General features: G+C 39.7%; 1 protein-coding gene across 1 annotated transcript in view; it reads right to left on the minus strand.

The window, feature by feature from the left end:
* Positions 1-14,276, minus strand: part of TMEM108 (transmembrane protein 108) — a 166,019-nt gene extending 151,743 nt beyond the window's left edge. Inside the window, exons 1-2 of the mRNA XM_050319605.1 lie at positions 14,143-14,276; positions 5,352-5,480 (exon numbers count right to left, since the gene is read on the minus strand). The gene's annotated coding sequence lies outside the window, so the exon portion shown is untranslated. The remainder of the gene's footprint in view (positions 1-5,351; positions 5,481-14,142) is intronic.
* Between the last annotated feature and the right edge of the window lie 6,842 nt (positions 14,277-21,118).

The raw sequence follows: 21,118 nt of genomic DNA on the forward strand, positions 1-21,118 counted from the left end.
ATGGTGAAAGAGTTTTTTTAAAAGAAGGTTACTTTGCATTTGTTTTTACAAAGGCTGGTTCTTAAGCAGTTTAACAACTAACTAAGTCTAAACAATTAGCACATGCATGTAAGTAGAAAAAAATCAAAAAACAAAAAGATCCCAACAAAACCAGAAACAAAAAGAAATGTTATATCACTAATGGAACTTTAAAAATTCACTTTTAGTAATATAATATGTAATTAATACCACAGACACAAAAACAAGCACACCAGTCATATTGTATACATTTTCTGTACTGAGTTAACTTCCTCTATGAGGATCTTCATTTACACAGACCTCTTTACCACAACAAGATGACGCTATCTCAGCTGCAACCTCACCTTTGCAGACAGATTAGTTTAAAAGTTCAGCTTGGCCTCCTTCTTGTAAGAAGCTGAATTCCAAAACTGAGTTTCTCTTGAATTTCTATAGTCCTCTGTACTCCAGGTACTATTTTCGGTTCTCTTCCTGAAGAGCAAATAGTTGAACTGAAGTGTGACCTTTTTACTCACTTTAAATATAACCTAGAAATGCACAGCTGAAATTTAACAGACTGATCCTTAATCTAACTGAGGATAGGCCCACTCATTCTGCAGAAAGATCAGCCCACGATGTAAGAGCATTGAGTGAATAGCCAGGTCTGGTGCTTAGTTTTAGAAGTGGAATTTAGATCTCTGCTTTGCCCTGATCCTGGGCTAATCTCAGTGGCCATCTGTAGGGGGGGGAGGGGGGGCAATAGAGGGCATTTCCCCATCCCACATAGCTGATACGAGGTTGTCCTCAAAACTAAGGCTCCTTGTGTGTTGTGAGGACCCTGAGGCTAAACAAGTAGACACCTAAAAGTATCCCACTTTTCATTTCTATGTTTAGTGAGAAACCAGAGGAAGCACTACGCATGCTGCATAACCCCAGGTTCCTGCTTCTTTCTTTCTGCCAGTACTGACAGACCCTCTTAAATGAGTCTCATAGCAAGTTTATCCTTTTATCAGATTTCCCAGTCTGATTTTACATAGTATACCAGTTTACTTTCATTACCAGCTATTGAACAAGAGGTCATACTCCCAAACTTCCTCCACTTACTGATGAATTCCCCACCACACTCGACAGCATTTAACTGCACCCACAGAACTTTTCATCCCCCACTATGCATGGTAATCTCTTACCACCCCAAAAGATATGTTATTGTTTTCTGTTAGAAATAGTAATCAAATTTGTCAAGGCCAAATCATCAAGTGGAGTGAATTATGCATATTCAATGGTATCAACGTGAATGAGATGTTATCAAAACAACTGTATTTTCCATCTAGTCATCAAGAAATAATTGCCACATCTCACATGCTGCTTGAATAGATGACTAAGTAGCAACAAGTGTTTAGGTATTCTTTACTGATGAATACTGAATACTCTCCTTGCAGAAACAAATTAAAGTTGTAATAATTCCCACATCAAAACTAGAAGAAATGCATTCTTTTTGATTGTTTACACTCTGATTTTGCTTCATAACCTTTTCCTTTTGATGGGTTTTAGTAGTAATAAATAGAGGCAAGACAAACACACCTTATTACAAGGGGGCTCTGTTGTTACTTCTGTATCTTAATGTCTGCTTTAGGAGGGCTAACTTCTGAAGCTAACTCCTTCAGGATTTAGCTCATAAAGGATCAATGACTTCTAGCATGGTCTCGAGTAGCATCAGGGGAAAAACCTTGGATTGCTAGCTGCTCTCTCATCTTTTTACTTCAGGCACCGCTGGGAAACAGTGCAAAGCAGAACTTATCATCAGGGACAAGGGATCAAGAGAGCTGAGATTAGAAAAGACAGTTTGGCTACTTTCAGTTCAAGTGGAAGTATTATAAAAAAGTCTTCCGAATTATGTCACACAGGGCAAGTGTCACTGCAGTTAGTAAGAACTTACTGTGCCAGCAACTGTCAGGACAAATTACACAGCAGGACAGGCAAGCTGTATGTCACATTCACTTCCAAAAGGAAAAGGCTTCCCCCCACTGCCAAGAAGCTGCTCCCATTTCCAAGTGGATTTAAATCAAACTGCTCTTATTCAAATCAAAACAGTGTAGAGGGAGTACTATAGTGATGCGATGGGCAATTCTTCAGATCCTTCCCCACTTGCGTGGATGAAACGCTTTGATTCTCCACCACCTTAGCAAGTAATCACCTCAGGGCTATGGAGTTGTGTATGTAAACAGCTGCCTGCAGGTTCTGGAAGCCACTGCTTCCCATGCTGAGGAAAAATGTCTCACTGTCCCTGTGCTACTGGGTCATACCCATCTAATCTTTCTTGCCTCTTTGATCATATATTCTTTGCAGAAGGCTGCATTTGCAATTTATGTGGGGACCCACCACAGTACATGGAACAACTGAGATCTCATCAAGGCCTGGGGTTCCTTAGCACTACTAGAAAAGTGAGTAACAGGAACATAAAATTCAGTGCACTGGAAAGGAGAAAGGCAGGGCTAAGTCATAAACAAAATAAATTTATTTTATTTAAATATAAGGAAATCTTTCACTGAACTGTGGACTTCTAGCAAAATAACTCATTTTGATTCAGCTATCCTGAAGCTTGAAAATAAATGTTTCAACTAAAAATTACCAGTGCTTCAATACAGAGAAAAAACACATCGCTATGTTCTGCAGTGAAAGAAAGAAAAAGCCAAAAAGTAAACAAAACCCCACAACAACAACAACAAAAAAAACCCCACACAACTATACATGAGATACAAAACATTTGGATGAATGAAGAAAATTTTTATTCAGTTTTGAACTTTTCTAATCCATGATTTCCCAGAGGTTTTCAGTTGCTTCTTCTTAAGGCTTTCATTTAAAACAGATTACTGAAAAATATTCACTGAAACTCACATAGTTTCTGTTAATACCAGAATAACTGTATTGGGTATAAACCAGAAGGTAGCTTGTTCCTTCACTTCCTAAGCTTTTTTTGGTGTTTCAATCATTTCTCAGCCAAAAAAAAAGTAAACATACATAGAAGGCTATCAAGAATCATGCCCACAAATAAAACGCAATATAAAAGCTCAGGGATTCAGAGTCTGGCTTTGAGTTAAGCCACTATTACCTCCAGTTATTTATTCTACCCTGCAGCCTCAGGCTACCATCCCACATACAAGAGTCACTGTAATAGACCATCTCAGGTGCTTTAAAGCAGAGAGTGCACAGCACTGAAAGAGCAATGAAGTTTTAAGTGAAGACCAAGACCATACACAGAAGTAGCTGGGTTGCAAGCTCACATTTCCACACAGCAACTCTGCAGGGACAATAGCCTCTGGCAAATGAAAACTAACAAAGCAACTCTGGGGCTCTAACAACATTTCTGCTGTGAAGCAGTGCCTATAAATCCAGTTAACTAAGACACTGCAGAACACTCTGACCCTGAACATTTTTCTTAGCCGGCTAGTACCAGTTCTTTTCAGAAAGTACTCAATCTGTGTGCAACTCTGTCTGTCATCGACTTGTGTTCTGAATGGCTGGGTTTGAGCTATGTCTGTGTAAGCAGAATTTGCCTCCATGTATTCATTCTCTATCACCAGAATGGCTGCTGCAAGAATGCAAATCCCATTTGGAAGGATTACTTGCCACGCAACAGCCAGAGGCCCCTGTCCAAGGCTGGGCTCCCTGCCGGGCCAAGAAGCACAAACTCAGAAGCCCCAATTCAGAGAAGGACATGATTAAAGCAGGCAAGGTGGCAGCAGGAAAGGGTATTGTGATTTCACACATGCAGAACCAAAGCTGTCATTCCCTTCCCCCCTGGCAAACACCTTGTGTAAAGGTGTTCGAACAAGAAAGCACAGGCCAGGCAGGTACTTACACTTATGGACGCTGGCCATAACTGGTGGCAATAGAGATCCTACGTACATTCCTTCATAACAACAATCATGGAAAACTACTGGAATGTTCCAAGTACTCAAGAGTTTGAACGTGTTTTTCCTTGTAACTTGTATTTGCTGTTGCTTATCTTTGTATTTTCTGAATACTTCATACATTTCATTCCTGTTATTTCAGCAGACAAGGGAGCCCTTTCTCTTTCGGCAGGATGCAGTGCAGTGCATAATCTGTTACATTCCCCACCTTAGGATCTCTTTAATTTAGTTCTTCCACAAAAGAAGAATGAGAGTGGTTGTCTCACACTTGTGAAAATGGCAGACTGATAACATTGGTGGTCAGCATTTCCATTCAGAATAGAAGCAATGGCAGTGCACTGCATAAGATTGTTTCCTTATCATTTTCACTGGCTGGTGAAAAAGGAGAAATGAATTATCATGCTGACTTCAGCTGAAAGTCTCGTCTTTAGCTTCTCTGGGTTAAAGCAGACACCAATTAAGTTCCAGTTGTAACAGCCTCTTTTTGCAACTGCACAGCTACCTGATTTGAGCTTCTGGTTAACATAGAGCTGGTATGGTTTTGCATTTGCTCTGTCGCAAATTTGTGTTGATCAGAATTATTAAAATACCAAGACGTCCCACACAGCCATTCCCCAGCCATGTAGAACTACATCATCTTGAAAATGAGAAATTTCACTTTAAAACAAGTTCAGTTCACGTGTTTCTCAAGTGTTTCTACAGTTTCAAGTAACTTCTCGAAAATCTATGTTTTGTAGCTTCCCTGAAAACCACTCAGTTAAAGTAACATTCAGAATAAGTGACAGTATATCCAGACATCAGGTAAAAGATGCCAAGAAAATGTAATAAGTTCTCCACCATCTTCAGCTTAGACCAATAAGTAGTTATTTTTATTGACAGAAAAAAAAAAGGAAAATGCAGCTCATTTTGTAAACAAACCATGTAACAATCTGAAAGTGAAAGAACACTAAAACTATATAAAGAAAATGGCATAACTTGCATCTCCAGTTAGAGACATTTTCTGGCATCCAGTTTAGAGACTTTTTCTCATGAGTAGCTGTTACATTAAGAAGTACAGGTTTCAAGTCTACTTCAATTTACAGCAATTAATAAGCACATAAAAAAAAAAGTCTTAGGTGAGTTGGAAGGTCTTCTATTAGCACATATTAAAAATAGACAACCTGTAGAGCTATCTAAACAGATACGTCACATAACAAAATCTTGAATTTTACAGGCTCTGAGGATACACATTTATCATTTGCTTTTGGAAGTTGAGGCCTTTTGGGGTCTGCATATCCTGCATTTATACACTGTTTTTTAACTGGCCAAAGTTATTAGCAGCGAACCACTAGAATGAATAAGCTTTGGAGAACACCTCCATCATCATGTTGGGCAGTGCCATGAAAGAGAGCTGCACTGCACTGAAGAGAAACAAACCAGCAGAGAAATCCTTTTGTGGCTTACCTTGTAATGGGAAGAGCAGATGCCTTCAAACATATCTATATCCATACAGCCCATTCGTTCGGATCTTCCTGGTAATAGCAACTCTTCCAGCTTCTTGTTTTCTTATTTTTATGTACCAGCTGGTGCAACCTGTACATTTACAGAAGTGGGTGTGTTATTCCAAGACGTTTATTCATCTAATTTTATAAGGCATTCAATTTAAATACATATGGCTCTGTTCCACTCTGCTCCTATTGCTCTCCAGAGCTTTCAGAGTAATGGATTACAGACCACAATGTTTCTGTGGGTTATCGATTTTGGGGAGTATAAGTAGAAGACTCTTTAGAATATCTCTGTAGATTTTTCAGACTATCACATTCCATATGTGTATATCTTATATATTTGACAACATGCTCCTATTTCATGAAATTCAAACACTTTACAAAAAAGCATGGCAAAACTTGCATCTCTGAATTGCCAGTTTCTTTGTCAATTTATCTGTTAAAGTCTGACTGTTGTGCAAAGAGACTAAGCTAAATTTAAATACTAGTTCTGGAATAGGAATGCTACAAATCTGAAAAACTGAGGTTGACAGAGTGGCCAAGATTTATGTTCAGCAATTAAGGTAACAAAAAAGAAAAAAGCGTTCCAAAAAAGTGACTTTGGCCACTGTTCAAAGCTTTTCAGGACCAGAGTGAATTAGTGGGACAATAAGAAAATTCAGTCAGAGAAATTTTTTTTTTTTTTTTAGAACTATTCTGGGAAGCACAGTGAGATTCCTCAAGTGTATCTATAGCTGCAGTGCCTTCCAGGTATCTAAATCTGGCCATCCAAATCAAAAGAATCTCTGAAAACTAAGCACCAGGTTCCCTGCTTACGCAAAAGAGTTTTCCTCTGTGAAAGCCGTGAGGGAGTCACTTATACATCACAGAATATTCTGAGTTGGAAGGGACCCACTAGGGTCATCAGGTCCAACCCTTAAGGGAACAGCCATACAGGGATCAAATCCACGACCTTGGTGTTATTAGCACGACGCTCTAACCAACTGAGCGAATCTCGGGGTATGTTTGACTCCCCGCTGCAGACTGTACAGCAGATAGAGTGTTACCGCTGTACGTGACAGATACTCCTCCCCAACCCCCAGTACCTCGAACCCTATATGCAGGGTCCACAAGCAGAACACATTTTCAGGGTGGATTTTACAGAAACGTATTTCGGTTTTCATGAAAGTTCCATTAAACAACGGCGTGCAATTATCTGTTTACCAGCAGACAGGCAGTCCACGTTAGTTCAAGAGCTGCTTTGCTGAGCTGTACTCAACTGCTCAAACAACTGCTTCTTTATGAGATTTCACCAGACAGCACTAGCTCCAGCACCATGGCACAGAAAATGGGATGCACATATGCTGCTTTCCACATCTGGGCTCCTGCTGCTTAAAAGTTGCCCCTGCTCTCCACAGAAACTGTTTATGTATGTTTCAAAGGTTAATATAGCCTTGTGTATATGCAGTTTGTAGCATAAACATCTTATGTAGGCTGCTCCCTGCCTAACTTTTTCAGTATGGAAAATTGAAAATTAACTCACTTCAGCCAGAATGCCTAAAAATCAACAGTGATGACACTTTATACTACATTAACCACTTGTAGGCTTACATCCCAGTGTAAATCCCCACCATGAAGGATGGCACACAAAGACACCTCACGGCAGAGCTGGCATGTCACACACTGATGGCACACTGGCTACATCTGATTTAATTGCTATTTAAACCTGAAACTCCCCATGGAGCCAGAAAAAGCCTTGATCCTGGGAGATGTTTCAAGGGACCTGTGCCTCCTCCTCCATGCAGACATATCTCAGATGTGAAAGGTCATGCACAATTAACCTACAGTCCTTGACTCAATCTCCAAATAAAAACCAACATCATGCAGGCGCCTCTTTAACTCTCAACAGGTATCAGGACTTGATTTCTGTGAAGTAAAAGATTCATCATTCAAAAATATTGGATAAAACAAGAGTCATGATGTAACATGGGAAAAAATACGACATACACTCTTGCAAATTAAGCACCACAACACAAACTGCTAGGAAACAACACTGACAATGCCACACTGTGCAGCTTATTGGAACATTTCCAGGATATATTTTTATTCAATCCATGGTTTTGGACCTTACTAATTAGAACAAACCCTCCTCCTTTCGGACACTGGAGCATGCAGAGACTGGCACAGGGAAGCACTTTGCATGCTGATGACACTGTATATTACGATTGCAAGACCATCCTTGGGCTGTGATTTTGGCATAATGCGGTATCACTCTGCAGAATTGAAATCCAACATAAGGTCAAATATCATCACATAAGTAAATCTGGTCTTAAAAGACTGAACTCTCCTGCCATCTCAAACCTGTTGGATGACCAGAGCCTGTAGGTCAGGAGGGGCAGCCAACAAGTCTTTTTGGCACTACACAACCAACCACCTCAGTGAGAAGGTGATCAATCTCCTTTGCTCTGTAGCACCATGGACACCTTAAGCAAGCAGGGTTCAGACAGAGGTGAGTGGCTACTGTCCTTTGAATGGTGGGCCACAGAGGAACTTCACTGAAACATGGACTAGGACCTCTCAACTTGGCAGGAAGAGGCAGCAGGTTATGAAAAGTGACGTTTGGGACACAGGCTTTGACATACACCTGAACGAAGGTAAAAAAACTCTGATGGCATATCACTCATACAATACTACTGAAGAAATGATTACAGTTAAGTGGAAAAATTGGTTGTCACGTGCAAAATTCCTATGGAATTAGGACTCTCTGTATGCACTCATGTCATTTATGTGACTGCAGGGATAGATACAAGGCAGTCTACATCAGATAAAAAAGAGGAATTAGCCAACAGCAGTAAGCAAGATGAAGAGTGAAAAGACATCTAAAACTGTTTTTTTTTTCCTGGTGGATCACTGAGATTAATTACCTTCATGATGCAGAGGCTCTGCTCAAATGCTGATAGAAACAGAAAGGAGATCCCCTTGAATCTACCACTCTAAACAGAATGCTACAATATTAGTTTGTATTCACACCTTGAATGTATACTATTTCTATTCATTTGTATATAATACTCTCATTATCTCACAGTGTTTTCCCACATAATAACAGACATTACATGAACTACAAAAAGTGCCAGTTAACTAACAAAACTGCTTGAGTGTCTTCAAGCGTCTGATTACATGATACACCTTTAACTATTTACTCAGAAACTAAAGCAAGGGGAGTTGTTTGAGAGATAACGTGCATCTTGATTAGCTACTGTCCTTATTTCACTTACCCTGTTAATCTACACTGATATAAAACACTAAAGCTGAGCAAAGGAGCATTATCAAAATTTAAAAGTGGTTGCATTGCTTTCAGCTCCACTTAGTTCTACCTCCTAAAATCTTACCATGTGAAAAGCTGATCTTAGTTTTTCAGTGTGTGCTTGTATACAGAGACTATTCTACCTCTACCTCTGTACTTTGAAGTTGCACACTATGCTATAAACCATTGTTTTAACAGCTTAGCACGGATCACATGGATCGTAGTTCAGGAGTCTTTGAAAAGGAAAACAGTATTTTATGTAGAAAAAATAAAAGTACAAAGGGCAGACAGGTACTGCTCCATTGACTTTGAGTGACCCATTTACAGTGGATGTAGATATGGATCAATAGCTGCAACTACTTCTCAACTATGAAAGATTCCCAATACACCTGCGTAATCTCCAAACATAAGGAGATATATTCTCTAATGTACATGCATACATGTGTTATGGAACACTGGAATTAATCTTATCTCATTTTAGACCATCATAAAGGACTTCTAAATGTAGTCCTGTATCATCTATTCTAGAGAACTACCGCTGGATTACAGTATGAATGTCAGGTGATCCTTTAAGTGACCACAGAAGGCTTCTTTCACCACAGATTCCCCCAGGTCTTCTACAACTAACATACTGTACTACTGTCTTGTCATAAAACTATGCTTGTTCCTTTAATGCATTATGATGCTTTACTTAAAAGCCCTTCCTGGAAAAGTCTGACTTAACAGACAGCATATAATAAGGCAGAGTGAGCTGCCCAGCCAAACCTTTTACTAAATCATAGCAAAACTGCCAGAACTTATGCCATTGCAAAGATGTTTGAAAATGCCCTGACTGCCCTGGATGCCTGGAATACCTCAGAGAAAAAAACTCACATACCCTTTTTGATTCATATTAATGTCATTGTTTATAACTACAGCATTCATTAAATCCTGCTTAAATTACCAGGCACAGGAGGCACTTGTGGATTGACATGTGGTCTTCCCTCAATAGCACTGTAATGAGGCTGAGGTAAACCAGCCTGTTGCAACCAGCATAATGTCTCCAGCTGCCTGCATTCCTCTGCACACTCCCACCCACTCCTCACCACATCTCCTACCATTTTCCCTTCATCTTTTTCTCTTCTTCCTGTCTTTCTTTAGCTCTCCCTCTCTTTTTGTACCAGTAGAGGTTGGATGCCAACTGGCTGGCAAAGCAGCTTTGCAGAGAAAGACCTGGGGCCCTCACTGGACAAGTTGACCATAGACAAGAAGCATGCCCATATGACAAAGAAGGTGAAGCCTTCTTTGTAAAGAAGGTGAAGCTAGGCTCTTCTCAGGGGCTCATTGAAAGAACAAGACAAAACAGGCACAAATAAAAATACAAGCAGTTCCATTTAAACAGAAGAAAACTCTCTCCGTGAGACTGGTCCAACATAGATAAAAGTGATCCAGAGAGGTAGTGGAGTCTCCAACCCTGGGGACTGGAAATACTTCAAAACTCAGCTGCACGCAGTCCTGTGCAACCTGCTCTAGATGCTTTGTGCAGAGGGTTGAACCACACAACCTCCAGAGGTCCCTGCAACTTCAGCCGTGCTATGAGTCTGTAAACAAAGCCTTGTTCCCTAATTAACTTTATTTTCTTTTTGAAACAAGTTGACCATAGTATGTTACTGACCTGGCTAAGTTAGAAACCTCATCCTGAACAGTGGTACAAGAATTTCAATTGAAGTCTCCATACTTCATGGATGGAACAGACTAATGAAAAAATTACTTTGAAAATTCACCTAGATGTTAGAGATGATGCTTGCTCTAAGAATCATAAAGATCCTTCTGTGCTTTTCTTGGAAGAAAAGCTCCAGTGCTCACTGCTGCTTGCAGAAAGATCAGTACTTCTACTTTCAGCATTTAATGCATTGCCCACTTGCGGCACCACATTATGTCTTGCCCTTTATATCATGCTCCCAAATGGTGACTGCCAAGGCAATTTTAGTTAGCAAATCTCTTACTCAGCCTCCCAGAACACTGCTTTCTGATGCAGAAAGAATGATGTGAGAGCATAGAGCATTCATTGTCATAATAAAGAACAAGTTGGACCCTCACCCAGTGCTCCAGAGAGCTTCACAAAGGAAAGCTGGCAAGTGGGCCATGCTCTTCTTTCAGGGAATGCTATCAGCAAAGGTCACAGTGAGTGCTTTACCTATGCATTACATATATCGTCATCAGTGGAAAGGATTATCCAGTATCAAGCAGAAATACATCACGTTCTTGCCCAAAGAGGTGGCAAAGTGTTCTGCATAATCCATTTCCTCCATCAGCCAGGACCAACAGATGAATCATTCTTTCCTATACCCATCTCTCCTTATTGCAACAGTTACCACATTCTGATCATTAATGATCCATTTGGAACACCTCTAACCTCAACATTCTGAGTTCTAGTATCTCAAACTCAGTTTGGGAAGCTTTGTTTACAACAGATTACAAAGTAGGTCTGAAATTACAACCTGGGCTCACTCTTGTTTCTTTTGAAGAATAACTCAGTCTTCAGTGAGACAAGAGAGTTAACTATGACGCCTTCTTTTTCAAGATGTTAAGTTAGAAAATTAACAAAGACTTTCATTCTTCCTATTTTGAATGTTTACTGTGGCCAGCACGTGCCTCCAAATGAGTAATTTGCAATTACCTCCCAGTAACTGTATTGTCTAATGGTTTCCTTGGAATAATTCAGGGAATACCAAGATAATTTTTGGTTCACTTTAATTTCTGTTGATTTTAACTTTAACATCTTCAGTACCAGAGTCATAAAATTGCGCCCTATCACTCAAAGGAGATCTGTTGTAGACACCACATCGTCTTTAGCTGTGCTCCTCCTCCTCCAGCTGAGCTTTGGATGCAAAAACTTAGTAACTATCCATAAAACACCCCAATTGTTGGTTATTAATTCATTAAGTTATTTAGTTAATAGAGCCAGGCATACCAGTTCATATTTTACACAAACAAGAATGTCATGAAACAATTCAGGGAAAGTTTTTACACAGGTCCACTAACTTTGACAAGAATAAATAATTCGCAAATACATACATTAGAATTTATGTGTATATCAATTGCCTCTATTTACCTGGTAGTTGATCAATCCAATTTACAGCACAGTAAAAAACTCTGGTCTACTTATAATCCACAGAGCTAGAGTGGAGCATGAGTTGGTTGGGTGTTGGTGATGCAACTGAAGTCTGTTGCATGGCCACCTAGGAGCTGCAGGCTGGGAAGAAATGTAATCTGTGCTGATTCATCTTATCTGTTAAGGTAAAACTCAGCCCTGGCAAGACCTCCAATGGAAGGCAGCACCAGAGCACATGCTACAGCAAAAGCTCTTAGGAATATTGCCTCCTGTTGCCAGGAGAGGAAAGACTGCCCAATGTTTTCAAACTTTTAAAAGCAGTGTCAATACATAAAATGTCTTTAATATATGCACATTTTTGCAGATATTTCAGCATTATATTGGCACATCATTTTTATTAGCAGAATTAAAAGACTTTGTCAATAATAAACTTGAGTTTTATTTTATTCTGCATTATGCTGCTGTAACTGCAGATCCTGGGCACAATCCCATAACTGCATCTCTACCATTGTGGCACTTGTAATTTCCTTCCCTCTTTCTTTAATCTCTCCAGCAGAAAGACTAAAGTTCAAACTATTCCATGCCTGACATTAGTCTAGAGAACATCAGTTTACAAGAGTGGAGCAAATTCCATCAGTTCTAATAGGATTAAAGGCGTTTCTGCAGTTTTCAAATCCTCAAAGTAACAAATATTTTTTTAAAGGGATGCCTGGTGTTCATACAGTTGATTAGCATGGTCCACCACAATCAGAATAGCTGGTAAGAAATTTAGCATAATCATTTCACTGCATCTGCATCAAAGGTTACTTTATGATTATGAATTACAGTAAGCCAGACACATAAACTAGAGGAGAATAGGTCACTCTGGGACAACAGCACAGTAGGTAATAGCAAATTGCTTGCATGTGTAGATTTAGGTCTAATAATGGAGTTTTTAAGTCAACAGAATATCTTCAGATACAGGTAGTGTCACTGTTACTACACTGTTAACTATTCCTGCAATTTACCTGGTTAAAATCACTCCGTAGTGATTTAAGAGTTAGAACTTAATATACATTTTTTAACAGTTGCATTTGCCTTCCAGGGGTAGTGCTGCAAAGCATTAGGGGAAAATGATAGCTTAAAAAGAAAAAAAAATGTTTCTTCAGAATTGTATTCATTAATCTACTAATTTGCACACCTTCCCCTCTCCTGCCCCTCCAAAAGAAAAGGCCATCTGTAAAATGACACCCTCATTCATCAGAAGCACATTCCCATTGCCGATTTACCTCCCGAGGCAGTCAAAGGGTCATTTTTAAACATTAAATTGTCAATAGGATAAAGAGGAACTGATCCTACTTGCTTTAATTAGCGGCTTTTTCCACAGCAGCGTCTCCATATAAAGGACTCCCTCCACAGACCTTGAATGCCTGACTGTTTTCTGCAGTTGAGAGATGAATTTCTCTGATAGAGTATATATTTTGTAGTTCTGCTGCATAAGCATGGCCATTTATTCATAGTATAGTTCAGTTTCCTTTCCAATTTTTCTCGTTTAAGTCAGTTCAACACTTAATTAGTTATCCATAGTTGTTTTATCTCTGTTACAACCCATCTATTCAATCTATGCTTTAAAATATTTTCCTGAAACAGTCATCTGGCCCCTCCTACTATTTGAGAGAAATCTATGAAGGCTATCTCTCGTAAACTGCCTAGATAAAAGGTACTGCCTATCACAGTACTACAACAGGCTTTTTCAGCTGTTACGCTTCAAGACATGCTTAAAAAAGGATGTTGTCTTACATGCAGTGTTCTACTTTAAATACAACCTGCCAGCTACAGGCTCCCAGTTCATTATGATATGGAGCAATCTCGTGCATTTGGCTGTACATTACCAATACACATCTCTGCAAGCTGGTCGTGGCAAACACCTTGTAGTTCCTGCTTCAAAAGCAAAACCATAAAAATCCTGCCTTCTGCCAGAGACATGATGCTTTTTATGCAGTGATAGATACTAATGTCACCTTTTCCCGCAGCTCCCACCCATTCGAGAAGAGTGGAAATAACCCCCGCGCGATTTTCACTACGTGCCTACCCCTGAAACTGCTTATTCACATACAACCGAGCCCACTATGCTGCAGAAGGACAGTCACAGCGCAGCGCTCCTTAAACTACCAGCGCAAGCCACCACCAGGCAGCCGCCACTCCGGATCACATCTCACAGAAGAGGAGCAAGCAGAAAAAAACCCAAGCAAACGCGCCTCGCAAGCGAAGCCCCATCCCTCTCCCTTCTCCCCATCCCTCGCCCCGGGGCTTGTGCCGCCGCGCCGAGCCCCGCATTCCCCGCCCCGGCGGCTGAGCCCCGGGAAGCAGGAGCCGGCCGCTGCCGCCGCTTACCGCTGCCCTGCTCTGCCCTGCCCTCCGCCACGCTGCGGACCGAGCGGCTCTGCTGCTGCTGCTTCTCCCTGCCTGCCTGCCGGGCACTCAGCGCCGCTCCTCGCCGCTCCCCCGGCGGCGCGGGCGGGGCTCCCGCCGGCCCGGCCTCCCCGGGAAGGGTCCCTGTCTGCGGCAGGGCGGGCGGAGACGGCGGCGGCCCCGCCGCGGGGGCGCGGAGAGGCGGTGAATGTAAATGAGGAGCTGCGGCTGCCAGGGGATGAGGGGCAGGGATTTTACCGGGGCTGGCTGGGTTGGGGGATGAGCCGTTGATTGCTCCGAGAAGGGAAACCCGGGATTTAGGGGGGGGCCGGGTGGGGAAGGTTAAATGCACAGCAGCAGCTGTTGGCAGGAATACGGCGTCACGGTGAAATCACAGGTGGCCGCCGCACGGTCCCTTTGCTACGAGCAGTTTGACGTTCTTGATGGTGGTTTGCCACTCGATTACACCGAGGCTCGTGTGCTGTCACGGCAACTCTTACAGGTTTGAACCTGGCTGGAAGAGACTCCTGCTGCTGAGTTAGGATTTTTCCCGTAGGCAAGGCAACGTTTTGTAGGGACGTTGGTGTGGCTGCTCCAAGAGAAACTGAGCCTCGGAAACGCAGATCCGGAAACAGTGCCAGCTCCCAAACCCGGTCACTTCCAGTCAAATGCCTTATCCAAGGTACTACTGCTTGCTGAAAATTTTAAGCCTTTCTTCCTCTCCCCTCCTTAGCCATAATCATGATGTGTTGGTATGTTTCTATATTAACTAATGGAGGGGAAAATCCTACTTTTCTACTTACCTTTTTTCTGCTTAGTTTTTAATTGCTATATTATTATTATCAGCCAATACAAACCCACCACATCTGTCTTCTGACAGTGTAGGCTATCTTACTTTTGATTTCTTATTACTTCAGTGGAAGTGTTGAGTGCATCAGGAATTCAGGACTTAAGAGTGCAAAGTGGTACACAGAACTTCAGATTTACATGGTAAGGTCATAGGAATCACAGAATAGTTTGTGCTGAAAGGACCTTTAAAGGTAATCTCATCCACTTGCCCTGCAGTGATCAAGGACATCTTCAACTAGATCAGGTTGCTCGGAGCCCTGTCCAACCTGGCCTTGAATGTTCCCTAGGATGGGGCATCTACCACTTCTCTGGGCAACCTTCACCAATGATTTACCACTCTCACTGTGAGGAACATATTCCTTAAATCTAATCTGAACCTACCTTCTTTTAGATTAAAACCACTACCCATGGTCATATCACAACTAAAAAGTTTGTTCTTACCTTTCTAAACCCCATTTTAAGCACTGAAAGGCCAAAATAAGGTCTCCCGAGCTGCCTTCTTGCCCAGCATTTCATTCAAGGGGCTTTACAGTCTATGCAGCCTTCCTTCCAATTAAAGAAAGATTTGCTGCTGGTAAAATATTACCAACATTAAAACTACAGATTATTTGATGAGACTTTCCTTTGTCAGTGCAAAAGCACCAACTGCTGCCTTGTTTCCTTCTCATTTCTTCTTTTGGCCAATATTTCCTTCAGGTTGCTGCATAATGATAACAAAATGAATGGAAGAGTCCATGTCATACCCCAACAACTAACATCTGTAGTTAGTTATGTTTTCAAGTCATAGTACAAGTATTAAATAATTAGGATAAATGTGCTAATTGAGCTGTAATAACAGAATAACCCATTACTGACTGGGAAGTATAAGATTCTCAGCCTCCTATATAATGAGCAAAGAGATATGAGGACAGTTGCATGGACTGGCAGCCTTCATTGTGTCTGCCAGTTTGTGGATACTCTGGTTCATAGTCAAAGAGAAAGTGAGCATCACTTTGCCTAATAATCTTCCTACCACCCTATCAAAATAAGGGAACAGCCTGAAGTTAAAAAGCACCCCTATGCTTTACACAGAAGGGATTTGTTTTGCAGAACGTCTATCAACTCTGCTGAACTTAAGAAATAATATTGCTCTGTAAAAGCTTTTTCTTCTAGAGTTGCTTAGTGCAGTTCAGGAAAAAAATTCAGCTGCTGAGAAAACATTATCCTAGGGTTCGCATAGACCACATTGGGAAACCATGTTTCAGAGAAATCACTTGTCTGTCTATGTTTGACCTACTGAGATTAACCACTATAAGGCACTTTAGTAGTTTGTTTTTAACTAGCAAGCAATAGATACTCACAGGTTAAAAGATGTTTTCTGAAGAAGACTAAGGTTCAGCCTCTTCAGAGATCTATGCTTTGAAGTGCAGTTTTGACTTATCTCTGGTCAAAAGCCAGCAAGCTTGGCTCCTTTGAGGCACTGTCATAAGTAATTATGAAGGACAAATTAAAAGGATTGGATTTTTTTCTCACCAGAACAAAATTATTCTTGATGTTATCACTGGTTATAAGAAGTTTTAAAAATCTTTACGGGATTTGTAAAAGTACAAAACATTATTCATTCTTTACCCAAAGAAAGTAATAAATAAATAAATAAATAAATAAATAAAAGGGGATTCCAAACCAAAATAAGTGTCAATTTTTAGTGCATAGAGAATCCAAATTTAACTGGTTTAGGTATAAAGTAAAATAGGTGGAAGTTGTAAAGTGAGATGAACGAGGGTATATACATGAACTTGAAGTATTCCTTAGCACTCAAGAGATCTGAAGCCTGATAGATCCCCATCAACTTCTAAGGATCAGGATGAAGTGCGCAAGCAACACTGATCCAGTGTGAATAAGATAATTCATGTAGCAGCCAGGGGAAGACATATTTTCTGAGCCTTTTCTGACAAGCCAGGTCATTTCTCCAGCTTTTTTATTTTTTTTGGTCTCCTGTCATTGGTCAGGTTGTCTCCAAGCTCCCTAGGATAGACACTGTCTTTAAAAACAGCACAGAGACTCAAAAAAATTACCAATTTCAACTGAGAATAGTAGGTACAATATAAAAAAACCACCCCAAATTTACAGAGCTGGAGCCAGAAAAATAACAAAATAATTCCAAATTTCTCAGTGTCCTTTTGAAAATATGTCCCCTCAAGGCTGCTCTCTTAGACAATGCAGGAGTTATTCTATTGCAAACTCTCAGAGCTACAGCCATGTGGAACCGTGGATGAGCCCTCTAAGATTATAACCATCCCTTCTCTCCATAGACCGGTCACGTGGTTGGTTACAAACATCCAGCAGGAGCTTAAAAATATGCAATTTTTAAAACTGAATCAGTCTGTCACTGAAAGGAAAAACTATACAGAACTCATTACACAGTATTTTTCCACCCCCCTTCTTATCCTAGAAGGACTATAATTATTCCCTGTTTCAGGAGCTGTACAGTAGTAATCCCTCTCCTCCTACATGCTTCATTTACAACTTGAGAGCTAACAGTGTATTAAATTTTTAATAAATTATACTAAAATATTGTGGCACTGTTCTAAAAATAAAACCTGAAGCTGAGTCATTAAGGATATATTCCTTACTATCCCTTAAACACATAGGGTTTTTTTACAAAAATGTCTTGGCTTATAAATATCTATGATCATAAATACTTTCAGAAAAGCACTGGCAGTGAATTGGTAGTATTTGAGTCACTTTTTTTGAGTCACAAAAGGAGAAAGCTTTTTCATTTTCACTATTAATCTCTTTTCCTTTCATCTCAAATTTCATCTCAAATTCATCTCTAGGTCTTTACAAAGTCATGAAATTATTCATGTGCTAAGAAGAATAAGGTAGTATGAAAGAAGAACCTCGCAAAGATTCAATAAAAGTAACAATAAAAATACCAGGAAGAATAAGGAAAATACTGGACTTCCATTCATTCTGGACCACAACATTGACCTGAGCCATTGTAGAAAGTTTTAAAAATAATACTTCTAATTTTGCCTCCACAGGACTAATTTTGATGGGGAGTTCAGATAACAGCAGGCAGTGGATTGTTCTTTTACTACTGTCTTTTGTATTTACACTTACACTTAACATTGCGTCCTCAAATCCATTGTTAAAATAAGTAATTAAAGTAGTCTACTTTTCAGGAATCTTGAATGTTCACCTGCTTCACTGACAATCACAGAAAGTATAAATACCCAGCACCTCTAAGACTGAGCACTGTTTACTTAAATGTCTATACATGGTCTTGGAAATCTAACATTAAGTCTACAGGCTTCAAAAACCTTAACCTTCATATCTGGGGGTTTTCTATCCTCTCCTCGTCTCTCACAAGCATCTTAAAGCACCCCAGAATTTTTAAAGAGAAAAGGAAGGACTGAAGAAGCAAAAGATGATCAGCTATGAATGCCAAAGTCATTTACACATAGGACATGCTTACATAATGGATGGTTTGAGGAAAACATTCACAGATTTTTTTTTTTTTATCCACATTGATCAAGATGGGCTCTCAGAAAGACAGGTGTTAACAGGGGAAAGTTGTTCTTGTACTAGGTGCGTGAGCATAACAGAAGTCTTTTAGTATTTAGTTAACCAACTAATATCAAAATGGAAAAGAAGCAATGTATTAAAAATACAAAGTCTTCAACAAAACACAGTAACTACCAATCTTTAAAAGTTCTCTTAGAGGGAAGAAAAAACCTTAAGCCTTGAAGAAGAATTCAAAAGACTTTGAGAGTACTTGTCCTTGGAGAAGACTACAGCTGTTTAGGTATTCTGCTGTGCTGAAGAGCACGGAGTATACCACTGAAAAGAGTAAACTAGAATATGATATTTTCAGTGCTTGTCACAACTATTTCAGTTTTGCCTCTGAATATTCCTTATTCAAAATGTGGACACTTCTCTTATGAATGTGCTTAGAAGACTATTCAAAACCAGAGGTGCTGAGGAGATATATATACCTCACCCATATCTTAATGAAATGCATTTACGAGGATGATCACTGGCAAGATTGCAGTAGCTTACATGGAGAAAAACTATTCTGAAAACACTTAAAACATGTCGTCAGAGATGTCTACTTTGAAAAAGCCTTCACCCACAAAGAATGCCTAGTACTGTTTGAGCAATCACTGCTGGTGAGAGATGTCTTCTGGAAAAGTCATCACGTCACACCAAAACGGTGAAGGTTAAAATTTCCATTTTACCACGTGTCTATCAGATTCAGGAATAACAACAGTGGCACAGCAGGGAAGAAACTCAGGCAGTCTGGACTGCAGGTGACTGAGGAGACCTCTTCTCATAGCTTGCCTAAGGCTCTTCAACAAACTGCGTATCTTCACATGTCCCATAAACTCTAGAGATTTATTGCTGCTGACTTTTCCTTCAACTTAGGTGTTTCCCTAGTTTATGTCTGTATGCTTGACAGAAATGGTCCATGACCACGTTTAGACTGGGCTTAAATATATGTTTTTCAGCAGTTGTTGGTGATCACCTAGCAAATTACCTGAGTGCTGTCGTTAAAAAAAAAAATCCACATAAATGAAACAATTAACTTTTTAAACAGGAAAAGGATTTACTTACCACAAAAACTTATCAAAACATATGTGGTTCTAATAGGTGGAATTTAGTATGGGATGTACATCTCATGGAAACTTAATGTGTAAACTATGTTATTCTTCTTATGCCCAGCTCTTAGAAACAAAAGAAAATATGATTGTAATAGTAGAAGTAAATGGCTAAATAAAACTAAAATCAATTGCAGGAAAAGATGAAAGAATATGAGATTAAAAAAAAAATCTAAGATTATTGTCCTATATGTTGCTATTTTTTTTAACTAAGTACTTAATCCTACAGCTGTGTTTTAATAACTGATATTAAGTCTGTGTCAGCATTGTGATAAAAAATCAAGGAGGCCTTTCCAGAGATCATCACCAAATCAGCAAAAAGCTAGGGCTTGCTATTTTCTTAATAAGCAACAGATAAGATACAAACTTCCCTTGTATTTAAAACCTCTCTCTTGTTCAGAAACTAAATTCATTGCTTCATTATAATTAGGACCTTTGCAGATTTCTTTATAATTGCTAATTACTTTTTAATCTCCCTGGCAATAAATAGCTTTTCTAAACTTAATTGATTTCTCTCACAAGGACTAACAGATTACCCGAGATTCTGCTCACCATCTGTCATGTAAACACAGGTAAAGTAAAATTATCCTTGCTTTGTCTTCCTAATTACATCTCTTTTCCTTTGGAGTTGTTCTTTTCAGGCTTAGAGTATCACTCAGCAGTTTTTGGTTGGATTAATTATTTGTAAAGTAACTTTTCAGAAGCAGAAATTATATACACAGTGAACAGAGACTTTCAATAAGTTGCAAAGGGTTATATTAAGCTAAAAGTTCCTCTGAAAAGATGGTGAAACTCTTATTCCTAAATATAAAAATCTCTAAAACTACAATCAGGTTCCAAATAGCAATGTATTGGATTAATTAATTATTATATTTCTCCAAATTAAGAAAACTGAAATAAGCAGTGTTATTCGTCTTCTTCTGAACTGTGCATTTCACGGAGAGAAGCGATAAAGAAGGAAAAGAGAATTCATGTTTCCAACCTCAAAGGTTGGGAAGCTTTATAATGAAAATTAATTGTCACATAACTTACAAGTCTAGGAAGTGAGACTTCAGAAACAGATGCCTGATTAAAATTGTTTGCACTGTCCCTGATCCAATTAGAAAATTATCCCCCTGCCATCGTGGCACTCTTATTTCTGGTTTTTATGAAAATATAACCAGTTAGAGCCTACTGGATGTCTTCCTTATAGCTGGATGGAAGTATTTGAACAACTGCATTAATAAAACAATTTTATAAGTCTTTTTCAAGGGCTATTAATTCAGCCATGTAAACATTAGCATTTTGTAGAGATTTTGAAGTGCATTTGGTCGCAAAACGTACTGTAGGACTTTGATTCAGTAGTGCATTAGGTGTCTGCTGGTGTGACTCCTGAAAATGCCCCAGTCAAAGCAGCTTTCCAGAAGGGTTCCACAATGGCCTCCATGTTCTTACAGTATTTTTGCTCAGTATTTTTTTCTCACTTTGTT

The sequence above is a fragment of the Myiozetetes cayanensis genome, unplaced genomic scaffold, assembly GCF_022539395.1.
Source record: "Myiozetetes cayanensis isolate MyiCay16 unplaced genomic scaffold, myiCay2020 scf1, whole genome shotgun sequence".
Taxonomy (NCBI): domain Eukaryota; kingdom Metazoa; phylum Chordata; class Aves; order Passeriformes; family Tyrannidae; genus Myiozetetes; species Myiozetetes cayanensis.